Source organism: Theropithecus gelada, chromosome 17 (assembly GCF_003255815.1).
Source record: "Theropithecus gelada isolate Dixy chromosome 17, Tgel_1.0, whole genome shotgun sequence".
NCBI lineage: Eukaryota > Metazoa > Chordata > Mammalia > Primates > Cercopithecidae > Theropithecus > Theropithecus gelada.
Genome location: NC_037685.1, coordinates 29,963,318 through 29,983,903, shown reverse-complemented (window position 1 = coordinate 29,983,903; position 20,586 = coordinate 29,963,318). Strand labels below are relative to the sequence as shown.

At 34.2% G+C, this 20,586-nt stretch overlaps 1 non-coding gene across 1 annotated transcript; it reads left to right on the top strand.

Moving 5' to 3' along the window:
• The first annotated feature begins 288 nt into the window (after positions 1-288).
• Positions 289-390, top strand: LOC112611240. Its single transcript, XR_003116606.1, has one exon. It is a non-coding gene; the product is annotated as a U6 spliceosomal RNA (small nuclear RNA).
• Positions 391-20,586: the final 20,196 nt, after the last annotated feature.

Sequence of the window (20,586 nt, the reverse complement as noted above, 5' to 3'; positions counted from 1 at the left end):
GATGACTGAAGTTAATTACAGTGTATTGTCCATTTATAAATGGTTAAAATAATAAATTTCAAATGTTCTCAACACAAAAATAGTAAGCATTTGACATTGTGGGTATGCTAATTAGTTTGATTTAATTATTTCACAACGCATTTATAAATCATAGCATCACATTGTACCCCGTAAATATATATACTTATACCTTTCAATTTATAAGAAACATTTTAAATATTTAAAAGTTTGTCTAATGATCACTGAGACAAATAAGACCAAAAAAAAAAAAAAATGTTAAAATCATGCTTGCCTTGGTGGCACATACACTAAAATTGGAATGACTCAGAGAAGATTATCAGGGTCCTTGCAAAGAATGACATGAATGACATAAAACTTCAGGAAGCACTCTGTGTGCATTTTGTGAAACAAGCTCTTGGAAATAATTGCTGAATTATAAATTTGAAAGGGTCTGCAAGACATTCAACAGTGGATAACTACTTTTACTGGAAGTAGGTTAGCAATATTTAAAGTTAGAATTTTCATATATTAAAGTAATTTTTAAATTTCAAATTACAGATCTTATTTGTGAAAGTAGTCTATTTTATTTCCTTAACACTACCCTCCCCAGTATGCTACTTTATTCTCAGGCAGTGAATTTGGGAATGAATAATAATTGTATTTTAATATGATATAATTAAATGAAATATTGAGATATTATTTATAATCCACCAATGTATGTGTACTTTACTTGAAATATCCAGAGAGAATTAAGAAATAGATTAGAGACAAGAAAAGGCATATTAATATTGTGGAAGTACCATATATTTTTAAAGTAAATTGTAATAAACTACAGTGTAAAACAATTTAAAAGATGTTTTGATAAGAACAATTTATTTCTTAAATATTTTTCAGCTACTAAATCCATTTTTTCTCTCTCTCTATATGTTCACATTTAGATATGCAAACTTTTAAGTACCACTTTATGATTAATTAAAACATCTTTCCTACCTTTATAGTTATTTGAGCTTGAAAGTTCCCTTTTGAGAAAACATCACTGAAAAGAGTTAAGGTGAAAGGAAAGAGTGAGAAGGAAAATGGTAATTTTAGGAATATCAGCTTTTAAAAAAAGTAAAGCATATTGAAATGCCAGTTTGGAAAAATATGTGCAGCATAGTAATTAGAGTAATAGAAGACAGTATGTGAAACGATATGTCTAAATTCAGACCTGACATATTGAATGCATATGCAACTTGATTTTGGAAAAAGCAATTGTTATTTGTTCTCATAAAATGGAGAACTATCATATAAAATTAAAATAGAACAAACAAATGAGGGGTAGAAATGCATCAGTTTAACAAGTGTACATTTTATTTCAAAATTGAGCATTCTAGCAAGAAATGAAGGAGTAGCTTTATGAGAACAATATGGAAATTGAAATTCATATTGGAGTGATCTGCAATTAAAAGATACGTTGAAAGAAAGGCATTCTAGAATTAGTAGTTTTCATTGACAATATGCTCTGTTATAAAAAAGTCATAATTACATATGGATTATAGTCATGCATAGCATAATGTCATTTCAGTCAGTGACAGAGCACATACATGAAGGTGGTCCCACTAGATTATACTTTTTCTATGTTTAGAAAAAGTCCATATATAGGTTTGGTGTAGCCTATATATACAGGTTTGTGTCCTACAAACAATAGACTATACCATATTGTGTAGGTGCGTAGCAGGCTATCCCATCAAGGTTTGTGTAAGTAAACTCTATGATGTTCACACAAAAATGAAATATCTAAGAACACATTTCTTGGATTTCATTCCTATTGTTAAGCACTTCATGATTGTATATTTCTTAAGTATCATGTGAGAAATTAAAAAAAAAAATTTTTATTGTTTGTGCCTAATTTGATCTGCACCCAAAATAATCTTGGCATTCATGATTATAAAGCACTGAAAACATGTTAGTAAAATTAAGGTTACTTTATAATAATGGAGGGAAGTGGACTTACTCCATTTATACCTCAAAATTTCAAATGTAAAATATTCCATTTTTAATGCAAATTTTTTTATAGTTTTTAAGTTGATTTCAGTTTTTTAAAAACCCATTATAATAGAAACTGCTCATTCATTCAAAATTATTTTGTGTTTTTCCCTCACTATTGTCATTTGTTTCATTCAAATAAAAATGTTAGCAATTTAACTTATTAATTGATAGTATCTGGTAAGTCCATGTGTTCTTCTTATGATAGATATGTTTACTCATCTTTCTACCATAAATAGTTCTAACTTTCTCATGCACAATTCTATTGGGGGTCATATTTTTTATTATATATTGCCCTGCATCCTCTTGGTTAATACTGAAGAATCCAGAACAAGTGCTTGACTTAGGGGCAATGAATCCAGAGCCAGGGGTGTTTTTGAAAGAAAAGATAAACAAAAACATTACTCTTATGAAATTTGAACTAATTAAACCTGAACGCTGAAAGAATAAGTTAATTACATAAGAATATCAGGTGAATGGTTATGAAGAAGACTCAGGATAAAAATGTACTCAATGGAACATGTTTAAAGTCAACATTATGTTGAAAAGGAATTAATTTTAAGCAGGGAGATGGTGGTAGAGAAAGGTGTAAAGTCAAGTCACAGATAGATATGCCGTGAGAGGGAAAAGACTGCACAGTCTTATTGGTTCTGGATGACTTTAATGTCTATTTTACATTTTTGTTCAAAATAAAATTCTTCCCTTGGATGGGTGTATCTTCTTTAACAGAATTCTGCTGTCCCAGATCTAAAGAACGCAGAGAGTAACTTTTAAAACCATATAGGGGAGAAAGTTTCCTTATTCCAACAAAAATTTTCTAAATGATTTTTCTAAGATCTCCTTTCATTCACAAGTCAGCAAATTGGGCTCCAGAATTATTTGATGCAATGGATATGCAAATAGAATCATGTTGTGTCTGTTTCTTAGGTTGAGAATTCTTACAGTTAGCAGAATTATCCTCATAATTTCACCTTAACTAACCCAATTTTTTACGGCTGAATCCTCTAAATAATCTAGGACGTCAGTCTCCATAAATAGATACTCAGGAAAAATAAGTAGTAATTTGCGATCATATATTAAAATAAAAACATCTTAATGAGACAAATTATAAAGATAATTGGTAACACAAAAAGACAAACTTGAATATTGACTGCCCTAGTCATCAGGGCACTTTACCCACTTTAAATTCACTTCAAGGGCCTCTCCTCCCCCACTCCCCAGGTTTCAAAGCTTAGAAATAGGAACTAGAAGCCTCATTGTGACATTTATGTATTATTAAATGATAATACTTAATTCAGTTCTTTTTCACCAGCTTAATTGTTACAGATATTCATTATGCAGAAATCTTAGCCCCATTGACTCTTTAGTGGGTAAAGCTATTATGCTTATTCCAATATACTTAGCAATCTGTTGCATTTTAATTCTTTCCTCATGATAGCGAATGTTGAATAAAATTGAAATGTTTTAATTTATTATTTCAATCTAGAATTCAAAAATATTTTTAATAGAGTAAAAGGGCACCCGTATGACAAGATCAACATATTATAAGGGAGTAGCTATCTAGTCCAGGTCCCCAGAGGGACAAAAATTCAAAATGAGTTCACTTTTTTTTTTTTTTTTTCAGTTATCCTCTTCTGTTTAGATTTTAAATTTCTGAGTGGCTTGTACTAATCTATATTCAACACTATTTTGTTGGAGTATAAGGGCAATGGTTGTGTGTTAAAATTCACTTGGGAAAGAACAAGATCTACAAAGAAACTTTTTTAAAAAATAGAGGAAAACAATATTTATTGTAAAAGCTACTTTTTAGGCCTCTTTGCTTTGTCCTTGGAAGAATTTTAACTGAAAAGAAAAAACAATTATACCTTTTTGCTATTCTCTTGAGTCCTGTGACAAGATGAGCTCTGGGAAGTCTGGGGGCCGACTTGAATATGAGGCTACAAGGAGGAAAGCAGGTCAAATTCAACCTCCAGAAGCTTCTCTGCTGCATTGACTACCTGAGAGACGGTCAGATTGTTTTGTGTCTTTTTGGGGTTAAAAACCCTGCCACCTTTGCCCTTGAATATGGCTGTTCCATGTCTATGTTTGACCCTTAGGGTTTCATTGTGCTTTCTGGACTATAGAAAATCAATTCAGAATCCCCAAGTGAATTATGATTATAAGTAATAATTTTATAAAATTATTATTTTGCTACAGTTGAGAATAAAAAATCTGTGATGCATATTTGGCATTTTCAAAGACACTTAATAAAGTATTGCTGCAGTACTTCTTGTTGATACTATTGATAGCAAGGTTGCAAGCATGCCAGCTCTCAGTTATTTAAGTCAGTGGGTAACTGTCAATGAGCAAAGCGTACTCCAATTGTCACAGTTTCCTCTTTCAACTCAACTAATGTCAGAAGCAATTCCTGGAAATAAATTTGAACTATTGCTTTTATTTTTATTTTATTTACTCTTAATACAACCTGATGTAGCTGCCACAGTGAACTTGGACTTGCAAAAATCATAAATGATTTTTATGTTATGAAAGCCAATGGGTATTTTTGGTGTTGTTATCTTGCTAACCTCTCTTCATTCATTCACTTAATGAAGTATTGAACTCTTGCCAGGCTCTTGGAAAACAGAGTTGCAGAAGACAGAGATCACATTTTTATGATACTGACAATTGACAGCGAACAAATTATACAGATGCTAAATGTTAGAAGCTGTCAAGTGATTGAGCAGCAATCTCTAGTTTTTATTGTTGTTGTTGTTGTTCTTTGAGATAGAGTTTTGCTCTTGTTGCCCAGGCTGGAGTGCAATGGCACAATCTCGGCTCACTGCAACCTCTGCCTCCCGGGTTCAAATGATTCTCCTGCCTCAGCCTCCCAAATATCTGGGATTACAGGCATACACCACCACACCCAGCTAATTTTGTATTTTTAGCAGAGATGGGGTTTCTCCATGTTTGTCAGGCTCGTCTTGAACTCCCAACCTCAGGTGATCAGCCTGCCTTGGCCTCCCAAAGTGCTGGGATTACACGTGTGAGCCACTGCACCTGGCCTGGCCATGTTGCTCTAGTTTTGAAGTTAGAAACAGTGTCCCAGTGGGAGCAATTTTTAGTTAGGCTCTAAGTGTAAGTAAAGATTTGATTTGTAAAGTGGGAATAAGCAAGGATTTTTTTTTTTTTAACGTGGGAAAAGCAAGTTCCACCTCCTCACCTTTCTTTCAGTTAACACCTACTCATCTAGCAATAGCACTAAATCTAGTGAGAAATAATAAGGCTTTAGAATCAGAGATTGAAAAGAATGAATGTATTCCATTGTATTAAGAATGAAGATTCAGAAGGACTTAGTGATTGGGTGGATGTGAAATGAGGGAGAGGTTGAAGTTAAGAGAGTCTCAACATTCTGGTTGGGTCACTAAGTTGGTGGCGGTGCCCTTTACTAAATCTGGGAGCACTGGAAGAGGAATAGGTTTGCAGAGCGCTCAGGAAGCCAATTTTGCATGTGTTGAGATTGAGAGGCATGGGACATAAACTAGTGGCAGTGATAGGTAGGCAAATATATGGTGCTCCAGAAAAGAGGCTGGAGACACAGATAGGTATCTTACCCTGAAAACATCCCAAAGTCAACTCATCATCACACAAAACAGTATGTGATCTGGATTTTCCTACAGCCTTGTGATCATGGGCCCTGCATCCACTTTGCCATCAAAGCCAGAAGCCTGAGATTTACACTTACACCTCATACTTTCTCATTCTCCTAGTCTTATCCACCACTGTGCCCCTCCAACTCTCGTTTTAAAATTTCTTTTGAAACCACCCCCTCAGCCTCACCCTTTTATTTCATTCTTTACTTCCTCAAACTCCCTCTCTCCCTGGGAATTGAAATATCCTGCTAATTAAAGTTGTTTCCTCAGCAGCACCATGTCCTTAAAATGAACATTTATATTGCTGCCAGCATGAGCCATTTAAAATAGAAACATTTTTGTTTCCCTTTTTCTCTTCTTCCCAGTGTCAACTTCTAATAGGGTTCTGTATGCATTTTGATTTTACCATTTCAGTTCTTTATCTCTCATTTTCCCTTTTTCCAGAATACATATGGGCATAATTTCTCTTCAATTCTTTTTTCATTTGCCAATTGTTTTGCTTACCAGCTAGCCAAAATACATGTAAATGCATTATAAAGGCAATAGAGAAGAATAAGACAATGGGTAACAACATGGCCTGTAGAGAGTGAGTGCTTAGATTCAGGCAGCAGCACCAATATTAACCCAAGAATTGCCCAAGCCTGGTGTCCTTGGGCAATTTACTTAACCTGCCCAGTGTTTCTTTGTCTTCACGTTATAGAATAGGGATAATGATAGTAAGTATTTCCTAGTATTATTTCAAGGATTTGATTATCTAATACGTTAAAGTGCTTTAGTATATTTTAATGGTAACTGAAACAAAGAAAGCATTGTATGTTCCTATTAACCATATGAAGCATTATTTTGGGATACTAATGAACAGAGGGGTACATATAATATTAATTTACTAAATTAACTAAGTTTTTGCAATAGTCAAGATTTATCAAATACCTGGTGTGTTTCTGGCATTGTCCTAATACTGGTTATGTGGTAACAAACATACAAATCATGGTTCCTTTCCTCGGGAAACTTATCACCTAAAGGAACAAATACACATTACACATTAGTGAGGAGTGATACGTTTATCAACACCTAACCATTATGCAACTACCACATATTTAATATTTTTAAAATAAGATTTCTATTTTTTCCCTAAACCTACTTTCCTTTGCTTCATGTTTTTCATAATGGAAATGTGTATTCATTCTGTTTATTCAGAAAGAGTACTGCCCTCCACTCCTTGCCCTAACTTTTATTCAACAAGTACTTATACGGTGCATTGTATGATGATATAACATTGAATGTGATGGACACAACTTTCCCCTGGCTAGATCCTATGTTATCCTATTGTGAATATCTTATAATTCATGGGCAACTTCCTCAAAGAGGTAGTGGTCTTGTTGGTGGAAATGGTCATACATTTCTAAAATATTTCATGAAATAGTCAAATCATGCAATGATACAATTTAAGAGCTGCTGTGAGGCAGCATGCGCCTCTAAAGTGAAGGAAACAGGGATGCAGAGATTAAGGAGGTCATCTTAGCAAGGAATTGTCACTGAAGCATTTTCTGTTAGAGAGAGGATTTGAGAGGGTTGGTATTTCTTCCTTACCTTATGTATTACAGAGAAGTCATTAAATCAAATTCATTATTTTCTCATTGCAGCTGATTATTTTCCTTTATTGTCTGGTCAAATGCCTGAATGTTGGGACTCTATCTCAGCCCCCGTGTGGAGGGTGAGGTCCTGGAAGTAGAAAATAACAAGAAAGAAGACACCCAATTTATAAAATAATTAGCATGTGCCTAGTCACTTCACAGGGGATTCTAACCCATCTTAACCTATGCTAACCCCTAAACCAGTTTTCATTATGTTTTTATAATTTATCTATTTTATTTAGACTGTGTCTGTATAAATTATGAAAAATGACTGAGACGGCTGGTGGATTTTCTAGGACTTTCACAGTCCTGGAAAAAATAAAGCATAAGCTAGTTTGGTTTGTAAGTGGAATTGATGGGAGAAAATCTGGGTAACCCATTAGAAAAGTAGGATTATACTCACAATCGCCTCTTCCCCAAACCTAAGTTGGCTTTACCTGTTGACTCCATGTTTACCTCCACTAATTCTTGTTCCCATTATCTATATCGATATATTTATCTATTCCCTTGCCCAATTGACAAACGCTTCAGCTCAACCTCTGCTGGCAAACTTGTTTTATGAGAGATCTTAGTCATTTGTCTAAGTTCTGCCTGCTCCATGACCCTGGCTTTCCAGACAAAATTTGGTTTCCTATTAACATAATTCCCTAATCTGACACACAGTCATTTAATGAAAGGAAAATATCTTAATTAAAACGTATGATTAGCTTTGTCAATTCAAATGAAAATGACTCTCTAATTTAGACATAGGCATAGAATTTTAAAGTTAGAAGAGGCTTTAAAGATCACCTAGTAAATGAATGGTTTTGGTAATTATTCTCCCCTGCTGTGTGCATTAGCATCTGCCCTGCATTTTGGGCTGTCAAATAGATACTTTAAAAAGAGAAAATATGGACTTAGAAATATGGAAAGTTTCTTATAGTTGGACTTTTTAACAATCTTGCTAAAGTCCTCTGACCCTATAGTTCATGACATAATTATTTATTAGGCTTGGGATAGAATCATTTATGGCTTAGAGTAGATAATAAAAGAGTAGATAATAAAAGGGATTACTACACAGGCAGTTTCTCCCTTAAACTCACAGTTTTTGTAATCTCTTTCCCTATGGTAGCAGAGCAATTACTTTCCAGCATGTTGATTCTTTTGTACTTTAAATATAGATAAATGTAATCATGCGGAAAACCTGGGGGTTAGCTAGTGCTCCTGAATTGAAATCCCAAACTGCAGAAAAGCATTGCTTTAAGCTGGTTACAACGGTAACCAGCTCTCAGGCAAATCCATAACTACCACAGTTGTGAAGAACAAAGTTTCATACGCCTGAATCTTAATTAAAACATTATTTCCAGAAAATGGAATAATTTTGATTTGTTTATGTATGTTATGTTTTAGAAATTACAGCTTGATTGACATAAAAATAAAGTTTATGAAAAAATGTACTGGCTTGAGATGGGGAAGGAGGAAAGCAGTACAATGGAGAAGAATCTCTGGAATTTTGTAAAAGAACAAATCAACTAAACACATCATAGATAGAAATAAAATTACAGCAGAGAGACTGTGTTTAAAACTAATATTGCCCAAGTACCCAATGGGCTTAGGGAATTTAAATTTGGGGTTTCACGTGAAACAAGTCTACCTTAATGATTAAAACAACTGACTGAAGAAATTTCTAGAAGAATGGGGCATAAACTTGTCCTAAATGATAGTGAATACCATCAAACATGGAAAGTTTATTGAAAACACCATGAGAATTGGTGTGCTTTAGATGAATTACTTTATTTTTATTAGTTCCCACATAGTTCACAAAACATTCTGAGTATGTAGTAACTGGTGTAATTTATGGTAAAAATAATTTGTGTCAGGAGTGTATGTTTAGTATCATTATTGAAATAAACTCTGGATTTATTGTCACTTAGGAAGACTGGAGAGCAAATAGCTAAAATATTTGAAGATTTTTCTTCCCATCTTTTTAAGAATAATTTTAAACATATCATTTGCAGTTGTTATAGTCTTTAATTCTCTCATCTGAATGGTAGAACACAGGTCATAAGTATCCTTTCATAATTAAAGGGAATAAAGCAAGAAAATGTCTTTACTAAAACAGGAAATATGAAGCATGGTGAACACTGCTCTTCAGGAATGGCAGATATGACATTTTGAGACAATCTAATTTCTGCTGCTCAGCTCTAAAATTAACAGTTATTGATGATGGAGTAGGTGGTTAACTTGGTAACATACATTATTATCTATTTTTAAAATTTGCAAATGCTGTTTCTTGTAATAGACTAATGCTTTCATCCAATAGTTAAAGTAGTATTTTCGAACTAAATGTTCAATCATTAACTGCATAGTCACCTTCATCTTTACATTTGGAGGTCCTTGATACACACTGATGTAAGTATTAATTTGAGTCCTATTGTGCAGAGAAGTAGAAATAAGACTAAAAAATATGTTTAAGACATCATTAAAAGCCTCAATTGTGTGAACCCCAATTATCTGAAACAAGTCTTGGTTAATTTAGAAAGTTTATTTTGCCAAGGTTGAGGATGCGCACCCATGACACAGCTTCAGGAGATCCTGATGACATGTGCCCAAGCTGGTCAAGGCCCAGCTTGGTTTTATACAGTTTAGGGAGATATTAGTCATCAATCAATATATGTAAGCTATACATTGGTTCCATCCAGAAAGGCAAGACAACTCAAAGTAGGGAGGGGGCTTCCAGGTCACAGATAGGTGAGAGACAAAAGGTTGCATTCTTTTGAGTATCTGATTAGTCTTTTCAAAGGATGCAATAAGATATTCATCTATCTGATGAGCAGAGGGATGACTGAATAGAATGGGAGGAAGGTTTGCCCTAAGCAGTTCCCAGCTTGACATTTCCCTTTAGCTTAGTGATTTGGGAGCCCCAAAATTTATTTTCCTTTCACAGTTTTCCTTTTTTTTTTTTTTTCTTTTTTGAGATGGAGTCTCGCTTTGTTGCCCAGGCTGGAGTACAGTGGCACAATCTTGGCTCACGGCAATCTCTGCCTCCCAGGTTCCAGTGATTCTCCTGCCTCAGTCTCCTGAGTAACTGGGACTACAGGCACGTGCCACCATGCTGAGCTAATTTTTTTAAAATTATTTTTGTTAGTAGTAGTAGAGATGAGGCTTCATCATGTTGGCCAGGCTGGTCTTGAACGGTTGACCTCAGGTGATCCATCCACCTCTGCCTCCCAAAGTGCTGAGATTACAGGCATGAGACACCAGGCCCAGCCCCCTTTTCTTTTTAAAATCTTTTGTACAAAGCATTTTAGCAAAAAGTGAGTCTCTGGTTTCAGGTTTTGTCTGATCTCTCCTGGCTAGGATGGTTTATTCCTAGACAGGTAGGTCTCGAGTTATTAGGAAAGCTTATTTTTAGCAGGTTGTGAACTCTCATCTCCTGTGAAGAGAAAATGGAAGAAGGTAGGAAAAACACAACAAATAAAATAACAATCATGGGAAATAGATATAGGCCACATTTCTCTGAAGTTCTTACATCAGCAGGCAGGTATGAAAGTGACTTATGCATGTAAATAGGTTGCTGTTATTTTCTTCTGAAGTTTAAGTTGTCCAGCTTCAGTTTGGACTTTAAAAAAGCCCAGCTAAGTTTTCAGTGATTTCAAATTAGGAAAAATCGAGGTTGGGGGAAGGAAAGACAGAACAACAACAAAAAAATTGAAAACATTATTTTGGAGACATGTAGCCAGGGAAAATTACAATTTAGTCCAAATGGTAGAAAATAATAAACATTGAAAAACTTTAGGCAAGATTATAATCTAACAACAGGTGTATTACAGTTTTAAAACATAATTTTTCTCCCTCCAATTTCCCATTTTTACTAAAGACAAATCATGGTAGGACCAATTTGCTTTATTATACTTGGCAGATTATTTGTGTAAAGTGCAGGAAAAAACATTATTTTTCACATAGGCTTTTAAAATTGGTAATCTCAGATAAGACTTTTTTAAAGCCAAGCCCAGCCATGGATTTTTAACATCAAACACCTATGAGTTAGTGAATTCATCTTCTCTTGAAGTCACAAGATACAGTTGGGGCTTCTCAACCTGTTAGAAAGTGATATTCTTTACTCACAACAGGTCAGGAACCCTGTGCAGGGACTGTGTACACAAGGTATGAGGACAGTTTTCCCAAGGGGCTTTTAATGACTCCGTAAGTCAAGTTTGATTCCTTAAAGGAAAGCACACCATTCCAGTCAAAGCCTTGGTAAAATAACCAGTTTCTCTAATTGTGTCCCATTACAAATGAAAACAGATTCTCATTGCACTTATGTAAATAACTATATTGCCATAAGTTAAGAATACTCACAAATAGTTTCCAAATTCTGGACAAATCAGGTAGAAAGAAACAAATATGCTCCAAATTTTGTCCACAGGAGTATACTTTATTTTATTGTTAAAAGCTGTCAATAGCTCAAAAGAAAAGTTTCCTTGACTTTGAAAAAGAAAACAAAGGATCAGCAACATTTTAAGCAAAAGGACAACAATGTCACTTCAGTCTTCTATTAGTTCAGTCCATGCAGTTAATTCTTGTTCAGCTTGACATTCATGAACATTTCAGCTCTCCATAAGTCCTGAAAGTTTTTCCTGTATTCTGATCTGCAAGGTTATCTGCAAGGTTATCAGAGAGACCTACATTCGAGAGAACCTGTTAGAGTTTTACAGCTGATCGTAAAACCACATTCTAAAGAAGACCAAAACAATTGTTCATGCATGACAAAAAGTTTTAGGGCAGCCATAGTCAGAGATACTATTGACAAAGAAATTTGTTACCTCTGTGGTACACAATAATTTAACATATCAATTATAAATATTATTGATAACATACACTAAGTCATATCAGAATTATAAGAGTTTCCCATAATTTTGGAACACATATGAATAACATATTTTTACAAACACAATCCAAAGAAAGTCAAACACCATTTCATATTCAACAATGCTTCCCATTTAATTTTTATACCAAATAGCCAAATATGTCATTTTTGAACTTTAGGGAATCTAATATCTTAAAGGATTAATTAGGTCAGAAAAGACATAATTTATAATTTGATTTTGGAAAGTTTGTCAAATATCAAAGGTTTAAAACACTTGATATCACAAAATAGGATTACAGGTCATTGTCAAATAAGTCATTCATTTAACCAAAGTGATAACTCAAGGATTTCAAAAATAGGCAAAAACCTTCATCTTTGAGAGAGGACACTTAATTTTCAAAATGATAAGCCCTAATAAAAACAGCATGAAGTCAACTGAATTTGTTTTTCAAAATTTTAGAAGCAATCTGTAAAATTTTAATCTTGACCATAAGATGTAACTTCCATAAGCCTTTTCTAATCTTTATAATCTTTATTAGGGAGTTGGTTAATGCTTAAGAAAATCTTCTTAATCTGACACAGGGGCCCATATGCTGGTCTTGCATCAGTGTGCCTTTTATATTAATGATTAAATTATAGAGAAACAGAATTTATTTTATCTTTCAAAATCAGCCCTTACAATCTTATGTGACCACCTCTTCCACGATAGTTCCTGAGCCCTGAGGAGCTGAATAGCTTTAATTTGTGGTCCTGTGTCTCAGGAACACAGTTTATTTTGATTGACATCTTCTACTGGGCTTGAAAATGAGGCTTCAATGGCTGTCAGTGTTCAAGATTTAGCAGGACTTGGTGTCCTTTTTGGATCTAGGAGCCAATGCTCTGTAACTAAATCTCACAAGGACTTTAAAAGCACATATAAAAAATACACAGATGTAATCATCTTAATTTTTTAAAAATTCAGTTTTCTTCTGAGCAAACCAAAACTTTATAATAATGGCATAGGACTTATTCAATAAAACATAAAATCTGTTAGGCCAGTTACCAAAAGGCAAAAGAAAAGACATTCTGCAGTGCACAGAATATTATGTTGGAAGAAAATATTTTCTTTAGACCCTTAAATAAACATCGTTAGCATCAGGCCACAGCAAACAGGGGGAAAAAACTTATATGAGTTGAAAATGACTTGAAGGAGAGTGTTTGTGCCTTTTAAAAGGTGAGAGAAAATAGAAAATGGTGAGATGTAATAGTTAAACTTTGGATTAAAAATTTTTTTAATTTCTTATAATTTATTAAGAGGAAATCACTCTCTCCCTCAAGAAAATTTTATTGTTCTAATCAATTATTTAGTGTATGTGTGTTTTTTTTTTTACATCAAACCCGATCTCTAGAAAGACCATTATAATTTTCCTTTAATTATAGACAACTTGATTATACAAAAGTTTTTGGTTTTTTAAAATAAATCCTCTTGTTGTGACTTTTATAGACCATTAATGACATGCTTGGACTTTCTGGTTTATCCTGAACATCCCTCTTTCTTAAACAACCAGTCATTTTATTCTAAGACTAAATTTACCATGCAAGATTCTTTCTCATATTTCTGTTTAAGCTTTCTTACCAAAAAAATACCTCTTTATTTACACAACTTTCTTTATATCTCTCTTATTTCCTGGTTCCTTTTATAATGTTTTATCTAATTAGCCTTTTCAAAGGAGGCAATCAGATATGCATCTATCTCAGTAAGCAAAGGGATGACTTTGAATAGAGTGGGAGGCAGGTTTGCCCTAAGCAGTTCCCAGCATGGCTTTTCACTTCAGCTTAGTGATTTTGGGACCCCAAGATTTATTTTCCTTTCAAAATTGGGTTAATAAGGCCATATTTTTATCATTTACTTAATGCTGACCCATAAGTAATATTTTAGCAAATGGATGATATAATCAGTGTCATCACTGAAGGATCATTCAAATGTCTGAGAAAGACCAGCTGGGGCAAGATGGGAAAAAGGTAAGTTACGGCCGGGCGCGGTAGCTCAAGCCTGTAATCCCAGCACTTTGGGAGGCCGAGAAGGGCGGATCACGAGGTCAGGAGATCGAGACCATCCTGGCTAACCCGGTGAAACCCCGTCTCTACTAAAAAATACAAAAAACTAGCCGGGCGAGGTGGCGGGCACCTGTAGTCCCAGCTACTTGGGAGGCTGAGGCAGGAGAATGGCGTGAACCCGGGAGGCGGAGCTTGCAGTGAGCTGAGATCCGGCCACTGCACTCCAGCCTGGGCGACAGAGCGAGACTCTGTCTCAAAAAAAAAAAAAAAAAAAAAAAGAAAAAGGCAAGTTACATAGAAAGCTATTGTGATAATCTACATAAAAAAATTTGTGGGGCCAGAGCAAAAACGCATTATGATGGAGAGAATAATACAGATTAAATTAATGGTTAGCAATTAGAATTGTAGACTTTGCTAATGATTTGATATGGGGGTGAGAGAGAGAGAGAGACTGAGAAAAAAAGATTCTAAAATAATGATCACATTTGTGTATTGGGTAATGGGTGAATAATTATTTTTTTTTCTCAGGTGTGAGTACAAAATAGAATATCTTTGAGAAGGGAAGATTTTGAGTTGAGTTTTGAAGATGTAGAGCCTGAGATGAGTTTGTGTGTGTGTGTGTGTGTGTGTGTGTGTGTGTGTGTGTGTGTTGGGGGGCAGGCATTGGTGAGCAGGTTGAGTTGAGACCTTCTATTATTTAGCTGGTAAAATAACATGTGTAGTTGCAGTAACCCAGGGAAAGAAGGTGTAAGAGAAGACTACTGGGGATGAAATTCTCAGAAACATGGCCTTTAGGTTCAGAACAGATGCTCAGGAGGATGAATGAAAAGAAAGTGCAGAAAAAAAGGAGGAAAGTTAACAAAGACTGATGTTCAGGTAGCAAACTTTCAATAGTAGTCTTTAAAAAAATAAAATGGTGAATAGCATCAGATACAAAGGAAAGAGGAAACTGAGGATGAACAGATGATACCTCATTTGTGAATTAAGATACCATTAGTATTCTTAATCCATAATATTATTAGGGAAGAGATAAACAAGCCTAGAAATATTTTAATATTAAAAGTTAATTTCTAGAGCTAGAGTTGTATAGAACAGAGGGCTTCAAATTTTGACCACAAACAAATGAGTTAACAACAACAAAAGAGTCCACTACTTGTATAAGTAAAACTATCTATTTATAAATTATATACATTTAGTATTCAACTAACATATCAACTACTTTATAAACCATGTAACATGATTAGGAATTTTGAAGCTTACTGAATAAAGCAGAGATAAATAAAATATTAAAAATAATTATATCTCAGCTGATACCATGATTTTGTAAACATGTTGTTCTCAGTAAATAAAACAAAAATGTAAGAGGGAATAAAAACACAATCTTTAACAATCCTCGCTGATAAGAGAAAAATACTAATTGGTAAGAAGACCTTGCCAAAAAGTCAACCAGGAAGTTTTGTTTCCTTCAAGATTAACTCAAAGTTTATGAGCATCCTTCTCTAATGAGAAGCTGTTAGTCTGAATAACAAAAGAAGGCAGTAGTTTATTTTAAAAGGGAGGAAGATTCCTGCTGTGGTTTATTATTCATATTATTTTGATCAAAACAGCTACTGTTTATCACTTAAGGGGAAGGAGATTTCTAAAGTGAATTCTCATCCTAAGAGGGGAAAAAATCCCATTACAATTATGTCACTCCTTCCAAGCATCTCCTCATGTCCCGAGGATAAAGAAAGGAAAACAATTTCAAAAGCTTTCAAAGGCAAGCAGATCATCCTGATAATACAGTAGACAAGAGTACTGTAAATTCTCTGAACATCATCCACTTCCAGATAGCATTACAGTAATTTCATTTAAGCAATTTGCTCTTAGGATTAGTTTATTTTTGCATAGATTATTTGAAAATCTTTTCAAGAAATATGCCTCCTTTTAAGAATAGAGATTGATTTGCATTTGCCATATGCACATAGGCATTCCAGTGGGAAGGGTATCATGTTACTAAAAAACAGTTTTTCACTTGACAAAGTTGTCGTTCACATTATTCTTTATTGTTATTTAATTACAAGGCTACTACATCACATTTTTCTTCTGTGTCAAGTAATACATAGATCTAAGGAAGTGTATTTCCTCCTCCTATATTGCGTGTCTATATTTTACTTTTTCAGTATGTTTATCAGGTGTTTATTTCATCATTAGCAGATTCTTAGTTGAATAATGGATCTGACATGTAATTTTAAGTCTGAAAATTAGAAAAATGTTAAACATCAGATTTAGGTGGATTATTGAGGCCTTGATTCACAGATGTAAACATATAATTCACTATTAGAGGTAAAAGATAGAAAAATAAGCTGAGAACTGAAATCTACCCAGTGATAATCCTTAATTCAAAGGTCTCTACTGTGGCCTTGACTTGTCATCTTTGTTAATCAGCCTCATCTTGAAAAGTGAAGCAAACTTAGCTATATCTCATGGGAATTTCAGGCTTTAATGTTAATTAATATCTGACTACAACATATTCAGAATAAATAAATACTTGTTAAGAATCAAGCTGTAAGCAAGGTTGCATCTACTCCCCTCACTAGCCAACTCTGTGACTTTGAACAAGTCACATAAACACCAGGAGCTTCAGTTTCTTCATCACATCAGGAGAAATTCTAAACTGCCTTGGATGGCATGGTAGGTCCTCATGGACTTTCCCTGACTAATTTGCTCAGCCTTATCTTCTTTTTTTTTTTCTCCTTCTACTCACGTCCGCACTCCACACATTCACATTTGATACTCCAAGAATATTCAACTACTTGTAGTTCCCAGAAAATGCTCTACTTTCCCATACCTCCTGCCTTCACGTGTGCTTCTCTTTGTGCTCAAAATGATTCCATCTCAGCAGTCATTTTAAATTCATTTCCTTCACTTTTAGCTTCCCCTGAAGTGCCCCCTCCTCTGAGAAGATGCAGTGTTCTCTGAGGTGTGGGGTTTCTGCTGGCGATGTGTATACTACACCATTTTCCTCTGCTTTTCATGACTTTAATGACGAGCTTTATCAAGGTTCTGATTAAGGATATTCTCTCAAGGGAATGAGCTTTTTCTCCCTTTTCATACATAGAAGATGCTTAACACTTTTATTGAATATGCCTACAAAATGGATGTTTGAATACATTTGTCCAAAAAAGTTATATAATGTATTTACCATTGTATATTAAATATTGAATACCAAAGAACATTCTAAAAATCTTTACTGAGCAAACACTATGCACCCAAGCAATTAATAAGTACTAAAACATAAAGCTGAATAATGCAGAATCCTTGTTCTAGTCGTGCTCATCACCAGAGGTGGAGGCAGGACTGTAAACAGACAAATAAGAGAACAATCCTGTGAGTCCTTCTCAGGGATAAACAGAGTTTCTTGTACTATTTAAGGCCAGATATTAGACAGAATAATACTGCCTAGAAGACATAGGCAGGTTTCATCAAGTCGGTGAAACTGATCTTGAAGTTTTGGTGAGAGAAAGGAAGAAAGGCCATTTTAGAAGTGAGTGGAATGTGCAACGGTAAAGAGGTTGAAACTTTTTTTTTTTTTTTTGAGGACAGCGATATCAGTGGAGTGTGGCATAACTTGCATGCATAGGGTGAGGTGAGTGGTCAGCGAGTCTACAAATATACGTTTGAGACTTGGTTCTACAACTTTGTTGATCACTGGGTGATCTTAAACAAGCTACTTAACTTTTCTAAGCCTCTCTCTTGTTTCTGCAAGACAATGCTAAGAACGAGTCTATCAGTGATAGTGATAAGAGTAAGTCAATCCTTCTTTCTGGTTTTTCCTCCTTCTAGGAACAAAGATAGTTCTTCCTAGTCACCTTATGGTTGAACCAATTCTGACTACTGATTTGTCAGCAGAAGTGATGAATTGGATAATCTGCAGTGTTTAATAGTGGGTGTGAGACACCCTTCTCTCACTTCTCTTTTCCCTCTGACATGTCAAAAACTGAGACATTGTTTGCTTCCTGAGACTGACCTCTGAGGGACTACAATTAACAGAGCTTCGCTACCTCCCCCAAGATTTTCTAATTTGAGGAAGAAATAAGCCTTTGTTCTTCTGAGTCAGTAAGGTTTGTGTGGTATTAGTTACCTGCGGATAACCTCATCTATCCAAGTCTATCTGGTATTCAATTGCTAAAATTAAATAAAACAAAATATAAGAAAACATTTTATTTGCCAGAAATCACTACATAAATATTTATTGTTAAACTCTTAATTACAGTCATGTGTCAAAATCTTGAAAATTACAATACATTATAAGGAATATCAGGAATGTTTTCTAATGGGAAAAATTGGAAGGATAATTTAAACGTTATTTTTTTTATAGTATATGTATCAAAAATTATTTTTGGATAGTTCTTTAAAGATTATTGTCCTTATAATTGTAAATTATTGTAATATTTGCAGTATTACCACCTTTATTTAAGCTCTGGATCATACCAATTTCATTCCAAAATTAAAACTTTTCATTATCTTATCCATGGATTTATAACTCTATTTTTGCATTAATAAAGGAAACAGTATCAAAATCTCTAGTTAACAAAATATATTCAAAAGTGACTCTGACTTCTGGGTATATTTGTGGTTTTAATGGTTGACAACTTATTAAAATGAAATGAATTATATTGATGTCTAGTTTACTAGTTTATTGTGAACTTTAAAAAGCAAAAATAAAGTAAGTAGTGTGCTGGCACACAATATGACTTGAATGCGTTCCCCTCTATTAAACTGATTATAATTATATTTGATTTAAAATGGTCTTTTAAAAACGAGCTAGAAACTAACTTTTGTCTATGAGCTTATAAAAGGGTTATAATTTTTCAAGAAGTCATGAGATTAAATTTTGAGTCAGATAAGAAATAGATTTTAAAAATAGCAGGATCTCATAAACTGCTCTAAGAGCAGATCAATTATTCTCCAATAAGGAATAACTTCTAGAGCTGTAGGAGAAGGTTTGGATATAATGAGGCTTCAGGAGGCAGAAATGATTCAGTGAGTGCTACCCCATTCAGGGGACTTGTCTGCAAGGATTTGACTTTCATACCTCAAGCAGCCAAACAAAGTGTGAGTGGTCATTGCCACTGCATAGTGATTTTTGTCCTCTACGTGTGGATCTCTTTATTTTCATTAACTTTCAGGGTCACTACATTTTGAAATTGGGTGGGAGTGAAAGGATCCACTCCCTCTGCCAAGTAACAAATTAGCATCTTACATTGTTTAATAACTGCATCCAATTGCAAATGTCACCAAACAGCTATTAAACATCAAATCCCATGCACAGAAACTTAATGGTGCATGACACTGCTGATTAGATGCTGGTTTTTTGTTTTTTGTTTTTTGTTTTTCTGAAACGGTGACTATTCTTAGAAGGAATATTTCATTACCCTTAATCTGGGTCCAGTTTATGCACCCATAACCTGAAGCCTAATAAGGTGTGTAACCAAACAAACCTGAATATAAATCTATCAATGTTTGTGTATTATCTTGGCGAAGCATCTGTATGATGGAAATGCACTATTCTAAGTTATGTGTCAGAGCTTATTAAAACTCTCATCCATTGCACTGTTGAAATTTTAAAAAGGTTCTACTATTTTAATGCATGATTTGTATTAGCCTTCACTTGAAACAAAGCAGAGATCTCTGCAGTTTCCAAGCAGCACATCTTTTTCAATTACTCTTGAGCATTGAATTCTGTCTCTAGATTTTAAATGCCCTTCCCTTGTTCAGTATGTGTATATTTAGAGTCTTACCAAAGAATAAAACTATTGCACTACTTTGACCGAATCTGATGTATGTCACGTGTAAACAACTTGTAAGCAAGATAAATACATTAGGACATTCGAAACTGAATTACATCAGTTGAACTTACTTTCAGCGAAGGAAGAATTCAATTTAGTTAAAATTCTATTCAAAAAGGATTTATACTGGTTGGAGTTTTCATCTTATTTAAGAAGAAAACAGAGTAAAATTTCAGAACCCAAATACCATGTTCACCCTTATAAATTTTCTAAGATAATAATAATTACATAACAAAAATAAGGTTTGCTTTGATTAAGGCAGCTCATAGATATGATGATGACAACAATGATGATAGATAGATGTGCTTATCATGTGATTGGCCTTGACCTAAGTTTTTGACATATATTAGCTTTATTAATGCACAAATTAATGCCTAGATCGATAGGTAAGTTGGTTACTAGCATAAGCCTCACTTTAGAGATAGGAAACAGAAAGAGTTTATATGATATTCCCAAGGTCAATAACTTAGTGAGTGTCAGGCCCAGTATTTAAACCAAGATAGTCTGATTTGGAACAATGAAATAATAAATGTATATGCCAAAATTGATTGTCATAATTTATAGCCCTAAAGTTAAATCTA